The 24843-nt window shown below is 31.0% G+C and overlaps 1 protein-coding gene across 3 annotated transcripts in view; it reads right to left on the reverse strand.

The window, feature by feature from the left end:
- Positions 1 to 24843, reverse strand: part of LOC129951704 (rho GTPase-activating protein conundrum) — a 73796-nt gene that overhangs the window by 40647 nt on the left and 8306 nt on the right. Inside the window, exon 1 of one of the 3 annotated variants that reach the window (XM_056064000.1) lies at positions 19818 to 19836. The exons of 1 other annotated variant lie outside the window; for it this stretch is intronic. The gene's annotated coding sequence lies outside the window, so the exon portion shown is untranslated. Of the gene's footprint in view, positions 1 to 9326; positions 10767 to 19817; positions 19837 to 24843 lie in introns of those variants that run through there. One more of the 3 variants, XM_056063998.1, reaches the window with a different exon arrangement.

Below are 24843 nucleotides of genomic sequence, written 5' to 3' on the forward strand. Positions count from 1 at the left end.
CAATGTTGGAATTTAACGAACGTATCATATTTTGTCGTTGCAGTTTCACATCCGAAGAAGACGGATGTGATTCTGACAAGGAATATGTAAAGCTAAGAGTACTATCGTCAGTGAAACAATGTATTGGAATAGAAGTTGCAGACAGGAGATCATTAATAAAAATTAGTAAGAGTGTTGAAGAAAGAACAGAGTTCTGGTGCACACCAGCATTTATTTATTGGTTTTCAGACTTGAATCCATTCAATTTTACTTCCGAAAAATAATTTCTTCACTCTGATTCACTCTGGCGTATGCGCACTTTTTTCGTTTTACTGAAAATAAACTATTTTTCTTCACCTTTTAAGTTTGTAATGAATTGACGAAAGAGCCTGCTTATGGATTTGAGTTACAAACTATTCATTTATGCAAGTCAATTCTATTTGAATACTTTAATTAAGTTTAAAAGAATCTGTTTAGAAATTCATACAAACATATGAAGATACATTTTTTACATCTTAACACTATCATCTAAATTAACCCAAAGTACATAGACCTTGTCCAAGGCCAACTATTTTAACTTCCCCTCCCTAAAAGACTAAATTAATTAGGTACTTTGTATATTTTTCACAAAAATTAGCTATTCAACTAAAACATTTTTTTTTTCTATCAACGGAAATTAATTCCGAAAATTTTGATATGCGATAAAAACAGTGTCTGTGCGAAAAAAAAGTTACGATTGTAAGTTAATTAGCACCTGGGATTAACATAAGTATTTTGAAAGCAAAAGGCTTAGTAAACTTTCGTTAGTTTAACTCTTAGAAGAGTGATTTTGTTTTCGTCCACAAATAAAGCGATTAAATCTGCTAATTTATTCATACGACTTTACTGCATTTATAATTTGAGTATTAAAAAAATAGAATGTTGAAGGTTACTCAAATTAATATTTTATAATTTATTTATTAACAATTTCATAAACAAAATATTATATTTTATAGGTATTCAAATTAAGAATGTGACTTTTAAAAAAATGGACATAACTGTAAAATTAGTTTGGAAATATATAATTCTCAAATTTTTTGGTTCTATTATAATTATCATCAAGGTAAGTATTTATGTGTGAACATGCAAGCATGCAAAACAAATGATTTATTTGGTTCCTCTCTGTAATTGACATTTGATTTTGATAAAGGTCTTGAAGAACATCTTTTTTCTGGAACCTTTTTCCACTCTTTACACACATTATCGTTATACTGCCAATCCCAAAAAAAGGCCTTTTTTGTTTGTTGTTCACTTGGGTTCTTCCCAAGAATGTTCATAAAAATTAGACACTTTAAAAGTCTGCGTCGACACACAAAAGCCAAAACAGCCAGAACCAGATTCTTGAAATTTATTAATCTCCAGCAACATCTCTTATTTCACATCTTTCTTCATTCCTTTCAATGATAATCCTGATTTTTTTAATAAAGTTTATTTCTTACTTGTTGTTGTTGTTTTAGTTATTTGCACAAACAATTTCGGACAAAAAAAATTATGGGAATTTTGTTCTTGTAAGATTAAGGTGTGTTCAAAAAATAATATATATATATAATAAGTTTATTGTTGACCTAAAAAAAAGGTGATATTTGGCATGTTCTCTTCTTCTCCTTGTTTATATACCTAAGGTAGAATAAACCTTATTTTCGACCTTTCTACATATTTTTACGGTGTGTAACTGCGACTCTTGAAAGTTGGTTGTTCATCTTTGTGTCAATCAAGGTCACCGGATAAACAGAGTTTGTTTTGATACTTCAAGATTTTGACAAAATAAAGGAAGGAAATTTGTTTTTGGATTTGTAAGTTTTTGCAAGTAAATATTTTCTGAAAAAAAAAATATAATCTTCTTATTTTAAATGATCTTCTCATATATTAAATTAATTTTATTCAATTCAATTTTAAGTTTATTTTTTACTAAAAACAAAAGATGTTATAACTCATTTACTTAAAGAAAACATTGCACACAAATAAACTATTGTTTTCCGCTATCAATTAAGTACGTCTACTTAAAATACAATTATTTTTATAACATGAAGAGGTACGGGTAGGTACCTACAAACGAGTATATGAAGAAATTACGTGATCCATTTTTATTCTATAAATACGTAAGAAACGAGTCATTCTGATAAGATTTATTTGTTTCCTACCTGTAAGAATAAAATTGTCATTTTTACCCAGTGACGTCAAATAGTTTAATACCCACAATGTGATCAGTATAAGGCAGTTTGAGTCTTGTATTTCATTTTATTATCTTCACTTTGGTTGATGGACACCTTCATTTTATATCTTTGTACCTATTTAGATTCAAAAAAAGCCTTAAAGGCATTTTAAATTCCTGGTACCTAAAAATACTTCGAATATTCCTACAAAATGTTGTTCGCCTTCAGTGACAACGCTTCGAGACGCACGTATAGGAACTACAATGTTGCAGTTGCCATTGATGATATTTGATTGTCATCTTTTGAAATTATTCCAAACTGGTTTCATAAAATGGATTAAATTGATCTAAAATAAAAATACAACAAAAGGTAGCACACCTTATGGGGTTATACCATGCTCGTAAACTCTCCATTCCAAAGTCTTATACATTGTATACTTATATAACGCCTATTCACGAGACATAAAAGTTAAGTCATTAAACTCAGAACAACAACTTATTTTGATTTGCGCGGTCACTGGTCCGTATGGTTTGGTTATTTTCCTTATCTACACAGGAAACATGATGCACAAGATGTGACTGACTCTTCAAGAAACAGAGAACTTGTGGATGCAATGTGGTTTCAATAGTTTCTGATAACAAAGGAAATAATCAATTCTGACAAGCAATGGTTTTTATGAGAGGCACATAAACTTCATATGAATATTATTTAATCGTTATCATTTAATTTTTTTCTTGCACAATAAAGTAATCAATAAAAATGACCAAATGATGGTTACGAAATAATATTTTGGTCACTAAAGACTTAACATTATTAAGCTGAGGAGTGAGGTTGATAGTAGAAACTGATTGATAATTTTTGGTTTTTAATTATTATCGTCATCGATTAAATAAAATTATTTGGAAATTACAATTTGGGATAAGAATAGAAGTGCTCGAAGAGCTCGTGCCAAATTGATTATAACAGGTGGTAGTCGGATGGGGACAGGTCTGGCGAATAAGCGGGATTTAAGTGTCTCCACTTTTATAGTTGTTTCTTTTAAATAAGATGGTGGTCTGTATTATAGAAAAAGTAGAATTTCAAGTTTTCGTTAATAATCCGTCATTAAATTAAACGCCTTCTTGGACGCTTATTGTCAAGTTGGTAGAAATTATAATCCTTGAACCTACAAAACCAATCAATTTGCAAGCATTTGAGGCAATTTGACATCCCATTTCTTCCGCGTATTCTCTTTTTCTCTAGCACAATGTTGGAAATGATGACTCAAGGAAAAATCGACTTAGTGCAGTGACATTGCTAAAAATGTACACTGATTAATGTTGACAGATCTCAATATCGCAAAAAAAAAAAAATACTTTTTGAATAGTCCATGGTAGCTTAATACGCACACTAACGCCATCTATGAGCAAACATAAACCCATCATATATTATAAATATTTTCTTTGACAAGTCAGTAATGTTTGCACAAAGGGAAAATTAAGGTTCAAAATTATACATGTTTTTATTTGAGTAACATCATTAAGTTTCTTAGCCGATAATGATTGAGAGCCTTTTGAAGTTTATCTCAAGCATACAAATTGAGAAAACTTAAACTATTTTTATGGCTCTCTTTCCTTTAGTCATTACTCTTAATAAATTTAATAACATTTTATCACGCGACCTTGGCGCCCATCATAAAATGGCAACATATTTCTTTTATGTTTAAAGTAAACTAAATAGAAGTGAAAGACTTTAGAAAAACGGAATTGAAAACGAAACCAAACTGGAACTCAAAACAATCTTATCTTTTTGGCATTGTTCGTTGATTTGTTTTCTTTCTTTTTTATAATTCATTTGGCCCTAATTACTGCTCAACTCGTGTTCCCTGAAATGAAAACTTCATCTTTATGAGTAAAATTTAACAATTTTACTGCTCGCAATCCTATTTCGCACTCTAAATTAAAAAATAAAACAATAATAAAATATAACAATCCTTATCACAATACTAATATACTTGTCTCTAAATAATCGACTTTAACACATACAAAGTATAGTTTAGCATTATTGTTTATAACCACTTCATCGTCGGTCGTATCACTATCTAAATAGCAAACCAAAAGACCTAAACAAGTTGTACGTACCATCGTTGAATACTTCTTTCTTTGTCGCCACTCCATCATTATTATGCTGGCAATAAATATGCTATACCTTTAAGCGGCTTGTAACTTGCAACCAAGTATACTTCCATAAAACCACACCAATTTCAGGTTGATTTGCTCTCACCTTGCAATACTCGACTTCGAATTCGACTCGTACCTTAGCTTTACGAGCTCCATCAGAGAAGAGAAAGCATGATGGTTGATATGATGGCTTTGCCATCACCTTACCTTACCTTACATTGCTAACTTTTTTAATGAATGAAAAAGGCCACACCGCAATGAACAGGTAGGACAGAAATGTATGCAAGCATGTGAGTCGCTATCGAAGCACCAGCACCATCACCAGCATCAGCAGACACAACATCACACACAACAGCCACCCTTCCTTCCTGTCTTAGTGATAGTGACTCGGTGCTGGAACTCTGGATTTGCCATAATAAGAGTAGAAGACCATAGATGAAACGTGACCACCAGAGAGCGCAACTGACAATTGACGACGACGACGACGACAGCGGACGCATTGAAAGATACTTTTAAGAATTGCGCTGCAAATTTAAATCGATATCATCGAAGATACATATACTCGGAACCCAAAGAAGGTTGCATTCAACTGAGAAAAAAAAAACAAGAGACAAACTAGATAAACCCGATGGGCATCACCCAACTTGATTTAAATCACAGGTTAGGACTCTATTTTATCTACTGGCCTTAACTTTTTGTAAGTGCACAACTTTTATCTCAAGATTTTTCAGCTAAACATTTCACTTCGTTTTTTTCTTGTAAGTAATTTTCAACACAAATTTTAAATCAGTAAATTATGATTTTGATGGAATAGAATCGGGCCCTTAAGGCATTTATAAGTCATATCAACGAAGTCCGCCTTTTTCAAAAAGATACAGCATGATGCTGTGTGGCGGTCTTTTATTTAACTTTTTTTTCGGTTGAACGCACACGCTTCTGTCGTTTCCCGTCCAGTAGGCTGATGTTGATTTGATGGAAGGTTAAACGATTTATCCAAGAAGTTGCTGTTGCCACTGATCTACTCCGATGCCAATATAAAAGTGTTAAGTGGATAAACGTAGAACAACGACGACGACGACGAAGATGACGCAGCATAGAACTGCACGGTACAAACAGAACAAATGAAACCATCCCAGTGCTGCGCTGGGCAAACCTTAACTTGTCCTGTCAACTTGCACGAGCACATATTATTATAGAGATTGAATGAAAATTGCAGCCTTTAAGAACTAGCTATAAGTACCTTTATCTATCTTTTGAAATAGAATATCCTTCTTTCCTTTTTGATTCAAATTAATGCTTGTAAAAGAAGAAGCCTTGCTGCACTGACTAGAATAAGCTATTTGACGATAATTGCACAATTTATAAAAATGTAGGCCTTTGAGGGTTTTTTCAAGTTGTATTTATGTATGTAGATGAATGCATTTGAGATTTTGTTGGAGGTTCCAGGCGTACACCTTGTCCATCGGAAGTGATTCTGGTGAAGTAATTTTCGAAGACTGCAATTTAAGACAAAGTCCATGAAAATCAAATAATTTGAATGTGTTAAGTTTCGTGCGATCAGAGTATTAAAAAAGGAGATACTACACAATATCCTCTGTGCCTTCTTTAGAGCAAATTTAAGAATTCTAAAGAGTTGATTATATATGATATTATATGAAATAGTCTATTCCTTTTTATGCTTAAACCATTAATTTACTAAAATTGGAAACTACTGCCTGTGTGGATGACTTTAAAAAAATAAACAAATATCGCGTTGTAACTGCATCAGGAAGTGGACAAAATCAAAAGGTTTGAAACAGAAGCATTTCTCTCCCAAAATTTTCTCACAAATGTATACAATCATCTGAGCTGATAGTCGTTTTTGACTATTGTCCTCTCTGCCTGTCTCAATGGCTGTGTTCAGTCTCAGACAGATAGGCTATCTGGATACATTTTCGTTAGTGTTTAACTTGTAAAATAACAGCTGATCAAAAACAGCTGTTATTTGAAAAAAGGAATCCAAAGGTATCCAAGAATTTCTGTGGTATGTAGGTATCTGACAGAACAGCTAATTCAACACATGGTTGAATTTCAAGAAACTTGAAAATTGATTTCAGCTTTTTGTATTTGTTGGTAAACAAAAATATGCAACATTTTAGTTGAATTTGTATTTGGGGATGTTCTGTAGGCGATAGGCTATGAAAAAGCTATTTGAGTCCGAATTTTAGAAGCTAATTATTATATAATTATTATATTCCAATTGAACTAAGAAGAAATTTAACATAGATTACAGATTAAGGTTATCTCTTATTTATTAAATTGTTACGCACCTATCAATTCGTCATCTTCCGACGAATCAGTTGAATTATCCATTAAATGTTTTATCTTACAACAATTTTGACTTCGAAGCTTAAATGTTTGTGAACAGCTTAAAGTTGTTTTTATTTTGTTGACAGCTATCTCAATACAGCTATCCAACTCGTTAAACAAGGTATCTAAAAATCCACCTATCCAACACGAGATTGAAGGCAGCCAATGAACGCTGTCCTAGACGGGCATCACTTTATGAAATGATCCCGGAAGTCTAAAAGATCGGCTGAAGTTCTTATCTATTTATTCTGTCTATCCAAAATCTTAACGAGCTCCTTTTCAAATTTTAACCAATTTCAATCAATTCAACTGTTTTCAATTCTAGAAGAACGGGTTGTCAAAAAATAACCGATCTTTCGAACTGCATCGTAATTTAGATATCAGCAATTCGACAAGGTACAACTTCTTGCTTATAGTAATAAAACATAGAAACAAACATGCAACAGTAAAACATGCAACGTCTAATACCTCATATTGGAAAAAAACCTTTAAAACACATCATAAATCAATAAGGTTTGTTGTTGATTTCCTGTTGATTTCGAAGGATTATTTATGACAATGAAATAGATATCATAATAGTTCCCAATATCGCTATTTTTGTTTGTTTTTCCTATTTTTGGGACAGCTCAAATTTTCGAAACAAACAATATCCCTTATTTATGCCATCATCGTCGAAGTAAATATCAACAAAAATAACGCCTCGAAAACGCACTTCCTGTTTTTAGAAGTAAACATGAAAATACATAATACCTACAAAAACGACATCGAAAGTGTGCGTTCAAAGAACGAATTTTCTAAATTTAAAAGTAAAAGTAGGCAATATTATATACATAGATTTTCTTTTCGTTTAGATTGGGCACGTTTTTCCACTTTGTGATTGTAGACTTCTTCTTTTTTTTTAGTTTAAGATTATTAAAAAATTTGTCTACATTTTGTGGTATATAATAATATGCTATATACCTCATCTAACTAGATAATCAGGTTTACATACCTTTGAACATACCAACATCTTATACCGACTTACAGTTTATTGCATTTAAATTGAACAAAAACAAAATACTAAATGATAAATGATAAACACTAATTTCAACTAAAAGTTGTTCACTTTGGATTCTTGTCGAAAGAATATAATCGTAACTAAAAATACCAGAAACACTCTCACTTTAGTTCAGAATGCGGTAGATGTTTACGAGTTTGTATAAATGTATAGCTGCGTTCCGTGTCTGTAGCAATTACATGGAGATGTTTATTTTTGTGCATAAGAACAATTTCATTCTGCATTAAGAATTCAATTTTCAGTCTAAAATAAGACTGCATTAGGGGTCAATGAAATTTAAAGAATTCTAGGAAATGCTGGTTTTGAATGGTGCATCGTATTTTATTTTAGAAAAAAGTGACTGTTTAAAATAAAATTCTGAGGGATTAATGGTGTCTTTTTTTAAACTTCAAATTATATTCTTTCATTTCAATACGGTTGACTAATTTATTTCTGGAAATATTTAGAAACTCAAAACTTGGTTTGGAAAAAAGTTCTTTTTGACTGGCGCAAGGTATTTTCAAGTTTATTTATACACATATTTCAATAAAAAATCAAACATGTTGCATATTGAGACAAAGGTTCTGTAAGTGACAATTCAATTATACTTCTCCAATCAGTTTTTGTGACCTAAGTCCAAAACAGGCTTCAAAATCATTCAAACAAATCAAGTTTTAGAGATATCACCTTCTTACTACTTTTTTAAGGTTGATACAAATTTATAAACTAATTTTTCTTTTTCAATAAAATGTGTGATGGTTTTCAAAATTTATAATCAAATCCTGAATATTAAGTTAAGATATTTTGAGTACGTAATTCATAAAATTTTTGAAAATTCTTCTCCTACTCAACAAACTCCTAAAAAAAACATTGAACTATTTATTCTTAAACTGTTTTTAAAAAAAAAAAGACGAAAACCGCGAATACGAACAGTATTTTTTATAAGTAAGTTTTTGAAAAAGTAAAAATAACGTAAAAAACTGTAATTTTTGTAAATGTGGCTACAAAACTTACATTTGAAATCAGTACGAAAAATTAACTTTAAAACGTGTTTTAATCAAAAACACAAAAGCATATAAAATGTAAAGAATTAAATGAAGACTCATAACTGTATTGAAAATTTCCGGACACTAAAAAGGAAAAAAAATTTCAAGAATTATATTCTTATATTTTTAAGAATTATATTTTTAAATTTAACCTGATGCAGAAACTATAATGTCAAATTCAAATTCAGGAAAACATAATCCAACCAACAATACGCTTTATTTTCTCAACAAGTAAACAGTGGACAAGAGTTTTTGAAAATGCATTGCATTGATTCGAAAACGAATTACTTTTCTTTAATAAAACTCTGTATTGTGAATACAATTAAATAAGAAACTCAGATGCATGTTGTCAGCTACAAATCTAGGCTATGTTTGAGGAATGTGACATGGTACTCTAAGAAAACAAAAAAATGCATCCAAAATAAACAACCTATAAAAATCGTTCCGCCCTACTTTCTTTCTTTCCCATAAATACCGCCCAAAATAAAAGCTGTTAAATTAAAAAATCAAATCTGATATAGATATGCAGATACAATTAAGAATTCTAAAAAATCAAATTATTTACCTTTTCGTTTTAATTTAGAGCGCCATCATATTTATATTTTTTTAAGAAAAGAAAAGGCACGAACAAAAATCAATAAGACAAAAATCGAACACCCGTCCAGTGAGTATGGTTTCACTTTATTACAATGGAAAAAGAAGATAAATTTATTCACGAAGAAAAAACTCAAACTATACTCGCGTCCAAAGGCACAAATCGTAAACTTTAACGACAACGCAAAGACTTCGACGACGACGAATCTACGACGAAGTTTAAAAAATATTTTCTTGCACTATTCCAATACAAAAACACAAACAAAATATTCAAAAAGCAACAAGGAATTCTCTCTAAACCGAAATTAATTAGTATTCCAATGATAAACGTTGAATTTATATTTTTAAATATAATTTTATTCACTTAGTTAAGGTATAGCATAGCATAGCATAGGTAGGCAAGGTACTATACAATATGAAGGCCAGATTGAAGTGGCTTTATAGAAGCTCAAATGGCGACGACGACGAATCAACAAAATTATTATGATGTAGGTACTATACGGAATTCTTTCTTATTTTATTCTCCGAATCTTCTTATTCACCGCCAATAATATGGTTTTGCCATAGCCATTTGGATAGCAATGTTTTTAACAATAATAATGTCGCGCTTGGACTTTTTGCTTTATGACAGCTCCACGGGCTTTGAATACTAATCACAACATTTTGCCATAGTTCAGAATTAGAATTATATTTTTATCCAAGTCAAAATCGAAGCTGTAGTTGATAGGTTTTGGAAAAGGAGGAATTTTTATTGCACAGAACTTAGACTCCCATAACTTACACTTGCAGTTTCCAATATGATTTTGATAGAATTTTCACTTTGACTATCGAAAGTTACACGAGTATCTTAAGTATCTTTTCAGATTGGTGTTTAATGAACCTTAAAATCGAAAATGACGCAATTCACAATTTTATGAATAGTAATTATATTGTTTTCACACTTCTCGCCTTCGCTTCGGTTGGGTTTTTTCTTTCTGTTTTTTCCTTTATTTTGAATGGAGCATATTTTAAATATCTACAGCAGAAAGTTTAATTTATTTGCAACAACTCGTTTTCAATTGATCAAGCGCCAAGAAATAAAATGATTAAGATACAGACATACGAGTAATATGTATCTAAGTATCTTTTTCTTACAAACAAACAAAAAACAAAAAGCGAGAACTAATTTGTTTGTGATAAGAACAAACTAAATCACACAATCAAAACAACAATTGCTTAATATAATATTAATAAGCGTTTATACGATTTCTAAATAGAGTATCTGCTTGCGCAGTGATTTTTGAAAAACACTGTTGAGAGGTTTTGAAGAGAATGAGATTTATTTTCAAAAATGAATAAAAAAAAAGCGAAACGGAAAACACCGACGCTTACACTGACGCTCACGAAACAGCACAACCAAAATGTTTGCCTCGTACAATAAAACTGACTGAGTGTGCGCACACAACATTGTCCGAGAGCGATCGAGCGATCTTGCTCTCCATCCAGCTCTTCGACTTTAACATCGACGACGTCAGGTGGAAGTTCAAGTTATTCCACAGGTGTGTGCAGTTCAGTTAGTTATTTCACTTGTTGTGATGACCAAATCTTTGCTGTCTTGATCCAGGCTTGCCAGATTGGGCTTTCGATCGGTAATTGGGTTATCTTTTTTTCAAAATTCTAGACAACAATATTTAAGTATGACAGTTCGATCATATTTGGGCTATAAAATGGTATAAATAAATAAATAAGCGGCTCAACAGTCCGTTGAAAACTAGGGTCTAGTGACTAACAACTCTTAACCATTTCTGTGTGTGAGTAATGTTGTAAAGAATGGAGGGGACCTACAGTTTTATGCTGAATCCAAACGGCTAATTTAAGAAAACACTTTTCATGGCAAGAAGACTCTTGAAGGAATTGTCAATTTATCGCAAGACGCAGTTAACGTGGAAAAAAAAACGTTAGATGGCACAGGCAGGGATTGAACCCCAGAGGTCTTGGTCATGACAATAATACGCACTTACCATTACAACCGATTATTTCGTTCGTAAATATAACAGAATTTTTTAATGGTATTGGGCTCCGATTTCCTTGTAGCCGGAAGGCTCTTTTCCTAGTTCAAGACATGGCAACCCTGTTTTGATGTTGTCGTAGCCGCTGTTGTAGTCGTTGTTGTTTGGATTTGCAAGCTTATGAGTCTTCAGTACTCTCTGAGTCGAAGAAACTCTTGAACAGGGGATAGTTGTATAGTCAGTAAAAGAGTTGGAGCTCAATCACGGTCTGGTATTGGTATCTAGTTTTATTAGTACACTCGTACTCGCTTTGATTCTATGGGCATAGACAAACCATGGTTTGTCTATGTCTATGGGTCGAATTCGAGTGTATGTATAGATCCACACGATACGGTAAACCAGTGGTCTTGTTGTTGTAGTTGTTTTCGTTTTTGCTTCTGTGACGAGTATCTTTCTTTCTTTATCACAGCCGATTTCAATTATCTTTGGCTTTAGTTTCGCATCTTTAAGATACAGACTTACTTGGTTCAAATGAAATAGTTTTAATCAAAATTGATGAATTTATTAGAACACAAAACAGGGCACGGACAAATTCTATTCTTTAAATATTGTCAAATCTTAAAATACTGTCAAAACAGTCAGTGCTGTGACATTAGCTACTAATGGAAATTTTTATTGACAGATTAATTTCCTTAAAGTCGTAAAATTTCTTTATCGAATGATTTTCTGATTATATTAAGCGCCTACGAAAAAGTTTTAATATACAAATATTTCTTTGAAAAAATATTAAGAAGCTGTCACAGTTTTAAAACAACATTAGACAATTTTAAACATCTTCTGATATTGACGTTTCTGGCAATAGCGTCACACAGAAGATATTGGGAAAAATGTTTAACTGACAAATCTGACAATTGTTAGTTCTGAAATATCTTCCATACCTAGGTTAGGTCTAAATCGTAGCTGAAATTAAGTCGGTATTAGATCAAAATTTTAAGTAAAAACCTACAAATGCAGAACTGGTGGTTAAAATTTGTTTGTTAAAGTTTCAATAGTGAAATATGGATATATTAGATTAACATTCTAAGGTCCTTTATACGTTGATAAATTACAAAATTTTGAATTTTGAAAATCTCACCATTTACATTAGATTCAAATTGTATATTATTTAATTCTTTCACTCGAAGTGTAATTTAAAATTTTGTATTGTAAAGTTCGACTTTGGCGTACATTTCTAAACAATCATTAATAAATGACACTTCTATCAATAAAGCGCAAAGAAAAACAATGAAAGAATAAGAGACAATACTTATTATTAGAGATAGAGAGCCATCCACTACCAATGAAACTGCAAAAGTGACTTAAAGATACAAGTGAATAATAGCGCCGCATAATAAGCTCTCGAAAAAGATTTCCAATAGACCTCCATAGGGCACAAAAATGCATCAGAAATCATGGTTGCCACAGTGCAATTAAGACACTTTTTTCAGTTCTCCAAAAAAGAAGAAACTTTACAGTGGGTCTTTGTCTGACTCTGGACATTAAACGGTCATTTGCCATAGGTTCGGTGTTTTTCGATATTTAACTCCCTCTAAGAAATCAAATTTGAAAAAGAATCCACAATTTTGTATTATTTTATTTTTGATTTCCTGTTTTTTCCTCTGTTTGTTATTTATTACCTTCTTTGGTCAACATCAGTTCATTTTATTACTATTTTTCACATACTATAAATTATGTCGATGAAAATTCTGGTTTCCTGGAATTCAAATCGAAGACACCCGGATTTCCTCAGAGGAGCGAGAATTTCAAATCTATTATGTTATTCTTTTGAATTTCTTGATTGAGTAGGTAGAGGAATACAAAAGGATGAGAGAGGGAGTGCCGAAAAATTGAAAGACACTGTTCAATGAAAATTTTGGATAGTTTGTTTTTGTTTTCGTTTCGAAATTTGATATTTTCTCACCATTCTAAGGCCCTTGAAGACCCTTTTTTGTTAGAATATACCTGTTGTAGCAGGGTGTTTGTTATATGTTGCACGTAGCAGGTTAAGGTAGCCCAGGAGTTGAGTTTTTTTGTTTATGGTTTGTAAAGGGATAAGAAAGACAAAATTACGTTGGTAATTAGTGTTTTAGTGGCAGTAGATGCCAAACAGAGATCGGAATCAATTGCCCCTGCTGTGAGATCTGTCAGCAATTTCGTAAACGTGTTTTTATTTCAAAAAATGTCTTTCAAAAGCAATGCTACTTCGAATATTATAGAGACATAATTTTCTACATGATTAAAGTAATAATTTATTTTTAATAAAATCGTATAGGTTTGTCAAAGTAACAAAAAGGTATTTAGTCGTGGTTCACGCAGTTTCTCCACACTCATTAGGATTATGACGATTTTTCAAGTAGGAATCTTTAAACCCAATTCAATTTTAGTTGACTCGCAAAACGTCTTTTACTGTGTCATTATATCTACTCAATAAAGTATGTAGGTATATTTAATTGAATCAAATTTTCTATGCCTTCAGAAATTTAATTATTCTGACCTTGATTGATGGTTTATTATATATTTACTTATACATATTTATATGCAAACTAAAAAAGAACCCAAGGTCATAAACATGACAACAAAAGACAAAACTACTGCACCTACATACGAGTAGTTATTAATTTTATTATTACGTACCTATTCAATCCAATGACTAGACAATTTATATAGTATTCCCCCCTCAACTAACTAATTGGAAAATTTACATGTGGTCATGGTTTCCTAGATCCAGACCTAGACCCATCTCTAAGTTTGTCTGACAACCCCAAAACATAGTATGTGGGAAAAATATCTGATGCATGAAGAAGAAGGTACTCGTGAATTCAATTCTATATTCTTGACAAAACAATTTCCACTTGGATAAGCAGATCTACATGTAGTACTTCTTCTTCTATCAGGATTTCTACTATTAAGAGGTTCTTTTGTACAAAAGAATCATAATTAGTTTCAACGTTTGTTTACAAAAAGTAGATATTCATTAAGAGGAAGATTTCTGTAAACTCTGCGGCGACAAAAATCGTGTGACCAGATAATAATAGTTACATAGACCTACCATATTTGTAAAAAAAAATATAAAATTACTCTAAAACTTTTTAGGTATCTAACCTAGGTACCTATATACGTTTAATATAAGAAAAGAACAAGGAAGCTCCAGATGTTACGGTGCATTAATTTCTTCTATTCAAGGTTATGTTTTCTTATTTTTGTTCACATATAACAATTGTAATTAATTTTTATTTTACGATTGTTTTCTATTTGATTTTTGCTTTATAGGTTTTTATCACGCTGAACAGTGGTACAAAAATGTTATTGATACATACCAAAATATAATAAAATTAAAGTTTTTGTATTCTGGGTTGTTGTTTAGATTAAAATTCAGTAGTTTTTGAGATCTCGAAAGGGCAAATAAAATGACATTTCTCGGGCCAAGAGTCAATTTAAGCAATGCTTTTTTTAGAAAATGAACTTCTGGGCACGTAACGAATAAACGGTGATGGGAAAAATATTGGAATATTGGAATTTCGTAATGAATTTTAAGTATTAAAATTTAATAAATCATGTATCAACTCTTTTAAGTTTAACGAAAAAATACGATAATCAATTGGTAAACTTAAACCAATTTTAAAAAAAATTGCTTCTTTTTTCAACAAAATATATGTATTTATTTAGGTTATTCCAAAATGGAACTATTGAAGTGCTTTGATTTCGATAGTAAAGTTTTTTCGAATACTTCACCTGCTCAGTTGAGGAGATAATTTTTTGACAATGTACAGAAAACTTTGTTTCTTAAATCGGTGATGCCTTATTCTCCTTAAAAAGATTGAGTTCATTTAACGTTTTAGTTCATTAGCAATTTATCAAAATGAGGTGATAATTTTGGTTTTTTTTCTTCACTTGTCTGCTTTAGACTTAAAAGGAAGTGCTGTGACAACTTTATTTTTAGAACAATTTAGGACCGGTACTTTGATTTGCATTATTTCGACAGCTGTTTTTAAGTTTTTTTTATGAATTTAAGTTCAATGCTTAAATTGAATCAGAAATAAATTGTTTGCATAAAATAATAAAAACATTTGTATACTTCTCTTTTCAAAAGAATGACAAAATTTTAAATTATTTAAATCTCGATTTTCTATCACATCAGGTCTTTAAAATATGACACTTTAAGGCTTAAAATGTCTCTATTAACAATAAATGGTATGATTATTATGCAAAGTACAAATCTTTTTCTTTTTCTAGACACAATTTAAATCATTTTAGTAACTTTGTTATTTTCTGAAAATTTGTAATAGTTACAATTCTTTATGAAATTTTTAGCAAACCATGAATTTTATACTTGCATAGTTTTGTTTTAGAATACATTTAAAGTGCTGATTACGAATCCAAACTTTAATTTAAACTATTTGCTCATGTTTTTAAAATACCTGTTTTTAACATTATTCCTATATTTTTGAATATATGTTAACATATTTCAAAAACATGTAGAATTGCTTAGACTAAAGATTTGTTACAAAAATAAAACCTGATTTAAAACCATTTTACCTTCTTGTTTTTTAAAAACCGGTTTAACATACACGGTTTAGCGTTTTTTGAGATTTTTGTAAGATTTTTGATGTCTTCCAACTTATGAAAATTTTTTGAAAATTATAAATATTTATGTAAGTTACATAAATATTTTAGCTGAATATTGAAAAAAGGGATTATACATTTGGGAAACTAAATATTGAAAAAAGCCACTTAATAGATCTAGATAGCTTCAAAAATTCGTTCCTTCGATTTGTTTGGAAGTAATATTTCAAAACATGACGTAATACATTAATTTTAAAGTCGGATTTGAATTTAGGCCACTAAAACCCATTGCAAATGTGCAATTTTGTTCCCAGTAAAACAAATTTGTCGACCAGTGTTATTAAGAGCAAACTGTTGTTCCATTTTAAATAAAATGTTTAGCTCAGACAAATTAAAGAAAAACTTGCAGAGATGAAATTCATTTTAAAATTAATTTATTAATTAATAATAAAACGAAAGGCTACATTTCTACTATTTTTTCCATCACACTGTGAATAGTAAAATTATTTGAAATGTTTAATTTGTTGGTAGTTAAAACTGCGTATGGTTCTAGCTACTAAGGTTTACAAATGTCTTAGTTAAAGTTAGAAGTTTTAAACCTAGTTTTCTTTTTATTTTACTGTTTTATTGCGCTAATAAAGCATTTACGTGGGAATATTTTTGTGTCTCATAGGTTGGAATGAGGCAAATATTGTTTCTACTAGAAATATAAAAAAATATTCTTTATGCGTGCTTACACTTCTTGCATAGACAATCAAATAATTTAAAAATAATAGTTTTATTAAGTATAAATTATAATTATTAGTCAAACTTCAATAGAAAATATTATTCAAAACTTGCTTCAAAATTAACTACCATGAATATAATAACATATAGTTCCATAATTAAACATGTCTATTTAATATTATTTATTAATTATATTATAACTGATAATCTTTGTTCTTCCCCATGAAAAAGTTTTAAGATTTGGTTACTTTTCATGGATTATGGTACCTAAAGGGTGTTTTTTAGTGGTATAAAACCTTTCATTGGCAACTTCTGAACTTCGCACAAACTATCTAAATCTTCAACGAGAATTCGATATTCTCAATAAATTCTTGTATCGAAATTAAATTTTTTCTATTGAATGTGACCTCAAATTAAATGCCAATCGATTTTGGAATTTTATAAGATCAAGGCGTAAATCGAACGGATTACCTAGTAGTATATGAGGTATTAAAATACAATTACTAGTGATTTACCTATTACCTATTTTCAATCGGTTTACTCTTTAGATACTAACCCTATCCAGAAACTACCTTATATAAGTAGATTGGTCAATATAGGTTCTTTAGTTCTTAGACCTTTTGAAGTAGAAGAGGTTTAACCTTAATTGGAAGCTAATAAAAGTGAAGGGCCTGATGGGATTACCGCTATGTTGTTAAAAAAAATGTGGTATTACAATAGCTCAACCACTTTCTTGGATTTTTAATCTTTCAATAGCCAAAGGACAATTCTTTGATTGCTGGAAGGTTTCATTCTTATCGCTAATTTTCAAATCGGACTCGAAGCAGGATGTAACCAATTACAGACCAATTTGCAAAATTTCTTGTATTCCAAAAGTATTTGAAAAGTTAGTTTGCAACAGGTTAACTGTGTTATTTCAGAAACATATTTCGGTAGAATTCAAATAGTAAAAGTTGATAGTTCGCTCTCAAAATATATCTCGGTCCCATCTGGTGTTCCACAAGAAACCCATTTGGGTCTATTATTATTCTTGTTGTTTGTAAATGATATACCTGATATTTTTCATAATTCAAACTGCCTTCTTTTCGCGGATGATCTCAAGCTTTACCGTAAGATTTCTTGTTTAGCCGACTGTGTTCTTCTTTTGGGAGATCTGTTAAGGCTCGATAATTGGTACAAGCTAAATCATCTCCTGTTGAGTGCTTCTAAATGTCAAGTCTTGTCGTGTTTCCGAAATTATAATACCATTGTGTTTGATTATACTATCAATCATGCAAATTTCGAGCATGTAACAAGAAAGAAGGATCTAGGAGTCGTCTTAGATACAAAATATTCCTTCTTACCGCACTATGATTATATCATAAACAAAGCAAATCATGTCCTTGGTTTCTTAAAAGGAAACGCCAAGGAATTCTCAGATTCATATACGATTACCTAAAAATCTCTGTACAATTCACTGGTAAGGTCAGTTCTTGAGTACTGTAGCATTATTTGGAACCCTTATTACAATAATTCAATAAAAAGACAAAAGTTCTGAAACATTTTACAAGGTATGCATTTTATAAGCCAAACTGGAGGATTGTAAGGCCTTCTTATCATACTCGATGTTTATTATTTGGTAAGCAATCTCTTTATGATCGTAGGGCTTATTTTTCAGTAGTGTTTATAAGAGACATCGTTACATTTCATGTCAATTGTCCTCCTCTACGAAGACTAGTTAATAGTGCGCATTTACCCTCTAGAACTAAACGCTACCGGTTTCATTTTTATGACCAGTTTCATCATACTTATTATGGCAGGAATGAACCCATTACGCGTTGACCAAGAGAAGTGAATTTAATTTGCAATATGATTGATTTTAATCTTGATGTTTCGAGAAAGACACTAAAAAACATGTTTTAAATAATATTTAAATTTAATTGATGAAATAAACTAAACTAAACTATATTATCTGGTAACCATTTTGCAGCTGTCAAGTGATTTTTTAGTTGGGTTTGACATTTTGAAAATTGAAGCCAGATGATCACCTAGCAGGGCGTCGGTTTGGTTAATGGACCCAAAACAAGATCTACAAAAACTGACTTTTTGATGATCTTTATGAGTTATTGAAATAATTTATCCGTAGTTCTTTAAAAAGATGCTGACCTAGTCGCTACAGTCAACTGTGAACATTATAGAGTTATGATAAGTGACTTTTTCTTAATTAATGGAACAATTATGATGTGCAGGAGCTGTGGTTCCAACAAGACAGTGCAACACGTCACGTAGCTCGTGTCACAATTGATTTATTGAAGGAATTGATTGGGGGCCACATTCGTCGCGTTTTTGACGTACTGTCACAATTGTTTTAAAAAGTGATCGACCTCAAGATTATACTACGTCTGAACCAACCGTGGCAATAATAATTAAATAATAATAATGAAAGATTGTCTTTCTAATAATGCAAATTTTATGTTAATTAAAAAAAATCATCTTTGTTTTATTCCATTTCAAAAATATATGCCTCTAAAAAACTCAATTTATTTCACACAAAACTTTCCCTCAAGAAAAAAATAGTGAAATTCATCAATAAGATCTCCTTTAACCTTTTGACTGGCACATATGTCAAGGCATCTCGAATATCATCAATCCATCACCTATACCGATCAAATCATTTAACAGACTTAATTTAAAAGGGTGCGACCAAAGCAATCATATTAGATTCTACAATATAAATTCAATAACAAACATTAATTGTTTCAAATTAATTATTGCAACAATTTTCCACCGTACAAACACACAAGTATTGCCGACACTCCTTAAAAACCAATTATGTTCATAATAAAGCTTGACAATTTTACAATGTAATAGTGGGTAATAATTGTGATGTGTCGCACCTAAAGATGCGCAATCTTAACCTCAAGCGTAAATATTTTTCGCAACAATAAATCGTTAAATAATAGACTAACCCCTGTTGTATAGCTATGTTGTACACATCATGTCTTGAATTTATGTTTTGTAGAAAGATTTGACAAGACCTTAAAGTAGTTTGTGAAATAAGGCTCTTGACCTTTAATTTTGACTCTATAGGTGCTCGTGTAAATATGTATCTACGAACTTAACGAGTGCGTTTATCATTATTAAATTGCCAAGCAGTAATTATTTACCTTTTGTTGGTTCGTTGTTGTTGACATAAAATGTGACACTTTGTCGTATTGTTAAACTTGAACTCGACCAAAAGCTAATAGCACATGATGATGAACTCAATTATTATAAGAGAAAGATAATGACAGTTCAACACCAAAATTTACAAGGAATTATATGTTTTCAGTCTTATCGTGCGTCGCTCGTTTAACGACGACGTCGAGGACACTTATTTTTAAACAAATAACCGATAATTACACGGATGCCGTCTCTAAATATGGCAGATTTTACGTAAAGCGGAAATGGCCATAAATAAACTACAGCAGATACCGTTATGTTTATTCAGCGAATTATGATTCACCATCTGAAACGGTGCCGATGTAATTTAAAACTGCGACAAAGGATGATCAATTTTGGGAATCGTTCGGCTGGAAGATTTCTGATTTTGTTTTTGTGACAGTAGCGCGGGAGGTAAAATGTTACAAATATAAATTCGAGCTGGAATTAAAATAGCATCAGCATCACACGCACATTATGATTTCGTCGTCGTCGTCGTCAGGGAGGTGTGTCACGCCACGATCACAAATAAGTCAAAACAAAAATTTGAAAAATAAAAGACTCCCTTCAACCATCGCATCTTTTTACTGCAATCTTTGACGCAAGTTAAGATTCAGTTTTGGGAGCGAAGAAGACTGAATGCAGCTTCTTAATTTCAAATCTAAAAATAAATATTTCTTGATAAAAATGGAGTCGATGTGGAGTTCGATTTAGTGTTATTTTTGTTTTTATTTTGACTTTGCTTTCATTTTTGATTTCTTTAGTAGCTTGGGTTCAGAGGAATGTTACTTTTTTCTCAATTTTTGCTTTAACTTCTTTAGTGGAATTGTGGGTCTCATGCTAACGCTTTTTAATGCTGACATTCAGAGATGTCATTAAACTGTGTTGAGCTTCAAGCAAGCTGAAATTATCATTTACAAAAGGCATTCAGAATCATTTTTGATTACGACAGTAAGCTTATTTAAGATGTAACAAGAATTTGAATGTATGTAATTAACCTTTGGTGCAGAGAAATATTTTATTGATCATCTTGCCAAATTCAAAACAAAACCTTTTTATTTTTTTGTTAGCACACATTTTTTAGGACTTTGGACTTTTTTAATGCTAATAATATAAAAATGTTAGCACATATTTGCATTTTTTCATCGAAAAGGTTTTTATCTTTCCATTGAAGTCAAATTATTTACGAATTCTGTATTTATTATAGACCAAAATGACTCATACAAGAAAAATGTGCTATTGAGTACCAAGAATGTAAACATTAGGCGTATTTAAAATATGACACATAAGATGTATTTATATGCTCTATAAAATCGTAATAAAGATTATGGTACACTCAGGCGTATACGTACTTTTAATATTTTATAGAAAAGTAAATGAAATCAGTTATCCCCTTTTAAGGATGTAAAATAAAATAAAGGACATTTTAAGGAAAAAACAATATGTTTAAGTAAACTTTAAACTTTCCCTTCCATTTCTGTTTTTCATTCATGTTGTTGATATTTCTACTGCTTTACTAACATAATGCATAACAAGATATTGAATGTTGCAAAATTTTAAATAGTATTTTCATGAACATTTTCTTCGCAATCTTTTAAGTTTAATAATAATATTTTAAATATTTAACTCGTAGTGGATTGTTGGTAAACATTAAGAACAATGAAAGGGTACCGTAGCTCCAAGATCTGGTAATATACCGTTGGAGGAAGAAACTCAACCTGTTTTGGATCCTCTTAAAAAACAATGAAATTAAAAACTTCCAATTTTTAATATTAAATATACTAGTTAAGAACATCCCATTCACAAAATTTCAGTAGAAGCTTCTGAGATACAGAACGGCAGAAATTGCAAAACGCGTATCTGACCCAGATTGAATGGCCCGACATGAATCTTAAAATGTATCAAAAAGGTAGGTCTGGTTTCATACGAAAAAATCAATGTTGAGTTATGATTAAGGGGTGCGGTATCACTTTTCATCGAAAATTTAATAATTAACAATCAAGAGTCCTGGTTTTATTTGCAAAGAGGAGTGAAATCAAAAACATAAATGTTAAAAAATATAAAAAAGCTGAATAATATTTATGGGATTAAAACTAAACCATGTTCTACATTTTCAAAGTTTTAATTTCAGTTTATTTTGAGCAATGTGATACGAGCATTTTTTTAATAATATGCAACAGATATATGGTATAATATGATTACTGCCTTAAACGCAGTGGGTTACATTGGAATGTTCTTTGTAACTTTATTATCTACATTTGTGTTGTTGTGTTCAAATGAATCTATTAAATTTTTGACAACAAATTCCAGATAATATGTAATATGATGATCTGCCATCTTGGTTCAAAAACAACAAAAAGAAATAAAGTGTTGGACATAGAATTAGCACAAAATAATTTATATAGATTTTGTATTTGATGATTTTTATGAAAAAAATAATAACAATTCAAGAAAATAGCAACAAAAAAATCATAAACAACGTAATAAGTGATAGCCATAGAATTAGCAAAATTAATAAATAAAATACTCTTTTATTAAAAACTTCTTATTTTCATTGATATTTGTAGGGAAACCTTTCAGTCTAACTACATCTCTTAAGCTCTGAGGAATACTCTCTACTTGGCTTAGGCAAAGATGAAAAGAAATACTGTTCCAGCCTTCTTTGAAAGCTTCCCAAAAATGGGAATTGGTTTCCTCAATCCAACCTGATATTTTACATCGTTCCATATGCCAGGGGAATTGATTGATTTGGTGATCATTAAACCACTGCTTCACTAACCGTGAAGTGTGCTTAAGACCTTTGTCATGCATAAATGTCCACGATGATGGCAAAATAATTGCAAACTATCGTCAGTACATAGCTCCATAAAGTTTCTTATACTGACCCTAGTCCTTTCGGTGCTCTATTTTATCAACTGGCCCTACAGCAGGCCATAAAAACGCAGCCCACACCATGATACACCCACCACAGTGCTTCAAAATTTTTACTGTGTAGCGTAGATTCAGCTCCTACTTTGGTGGACGTTTTACATGACACTTCCTGTCGGAGGCCAAACAGTTAAACTTGGGCTCATCACTCCAAAGAAAATTTCCAAAATAGTACGGATAATTAAATCTATGACATGGTATATAAAACAATTGTCTTGATCATTTTAACATTCAAATTTAATAGATTAAGTAAATCGGAGCATTTTATGTGGTAAGACAATATAAAATGAACAAACATTACACATCTTGAAGAATAACAAGGCATTTTGTAAGAGACTTTTGAACTTTCTCAACACTATTTTTTGAAACTGTATAATCAGGATCCCATACAACTGAAGCATATTCCAAATGAGGACGTACAAGAGACATATAAACGGATTTTATTGCATATGGATTCGAAAATTCGGCACAATTGCTTTTAAGAAAGCCCAACATTGAATTCGCTTTAGCAATAACATAATCCATATGCCCAGAGAAATTTATTTTGTCATTGAATACACTTAGGTCCTTAATCTCCGAAACTCTACATAAGACGACGTTTGAAATATTATAATTACAATTAATAATAGTATTACATCGATAAAAAGACATACAACTACATTTATTGATGTTAAGCGAAAGATGATTACATTTACACCAATCGTTTATAGAATCAATACCATTCTGTATTAATACACAATCATTGATACTTTTAACAGTTGCAAATATTTTAAAATCATCCGCAGTAATAGACCATTTGTTAAATTCAAGTGTAATGGTAATTCATTTACGAAAATCAAAAACAACAATGGACCAAGATGGCTCCATTGTGGAACACCAGATGGTATTGTTTTTGTTGACAGCGAGTTCAAAATGTTCACAACTTGTTTTCTATTAACCAAATAGCTTGAAATCCACTTGAGAAAAGTTGAATAAAAACCGAATCTATTGAGTTTTTGAACAAGAAGTTGTATACAAATACCAATCAACCTGAAAACCAGATTCCAAGGCATTTGACAAATGTTGAGTAAAAAGCGACAAAGTAGTTGTAGTAGATCCACCACTCACGAATCCATGTTGATATGGAGAAATAGATTCTTTAACATGAAAATAAATTTTGTTTTTTACAATCAACTCAAAAAGCTTAGGTAAAGCAGAAAGTTTGGTGATTGCACGATAATTCTCAATTTTATGTTTTTGATCTGATTTAAAAATGGGATTTATAAACGAAAACTTCCAGTTATCTAAAAATAACTCCCTTTGAAAGAGACAAATTGTAAACAATTTGAAGAGGTTCAAATAAAGAAAAACATTTTTTAATTAAATAGGAATGTCCTCCGTTACGAACGTTAGTTCTAGCTAAAATATGATTTTTCTATGAAGCTATGCGTTTGCGCTGAGCTACGTAACCAACTTAATCTTTCTCATTTAGTCTTTTACGGATTGTTTTGCTGCTTATGTTCTTTATGCCCTTCATCCCGAAGTTCAGCTGACCGATTTTTTTTTGGCATAGCCAGCTTTTATCCGATCGTTAGCAGAAGTTGTATTTTTTTATATTTATTAATTAACGAGAATAAATTACTTTAAAGTTTAGAAGTTATTTTTAAAATCTGAACAATATTATTAATATTTTACAACTTTCGCACAATTTTAACAAATTATGCTGATTCTTTGGCCACATAAACTTTAATAATGACGAGCTTAGCTTCTGAAATAATACATAAACACTGTAAATTTACAAAGACCACAGGGTTATGATAATGTGAAAACTTTTTAGGAATTCAAAAAACAACATTTTCTGTCCAACAGTGAATGTAATATGAAAATTTGCATCTTTACTGCTAATTAAAAGCCCAGACTTTACAGTAAAAACGGTAGGAGCGGGTCGAAATGCTGTATTTTAAAATATTGTATGGTCAAAATTCTGTTTGATACTGTACGATACTGTATGGTTAACATTCTGTATTTCAAAATACTGTGCATTTAAAATACTGTGTCTCAAAATTCTGTATTGTCAAAATACTG

The sequence above is a fragment of the Eupeodes corollae genome, chromosome 3 (genome assembly GCF_945859685.1).
Source record: "Eupeodes corollae chromosome 3, idEupCoro1.1, whole genome shotgun sequence".
NCBI classification, from domain to species: Eukaryota; Metazoa; Arthropoda; class Insecta; order Diptera; family Syrphidae; genus Eupeodes; species Eupeodes corollae.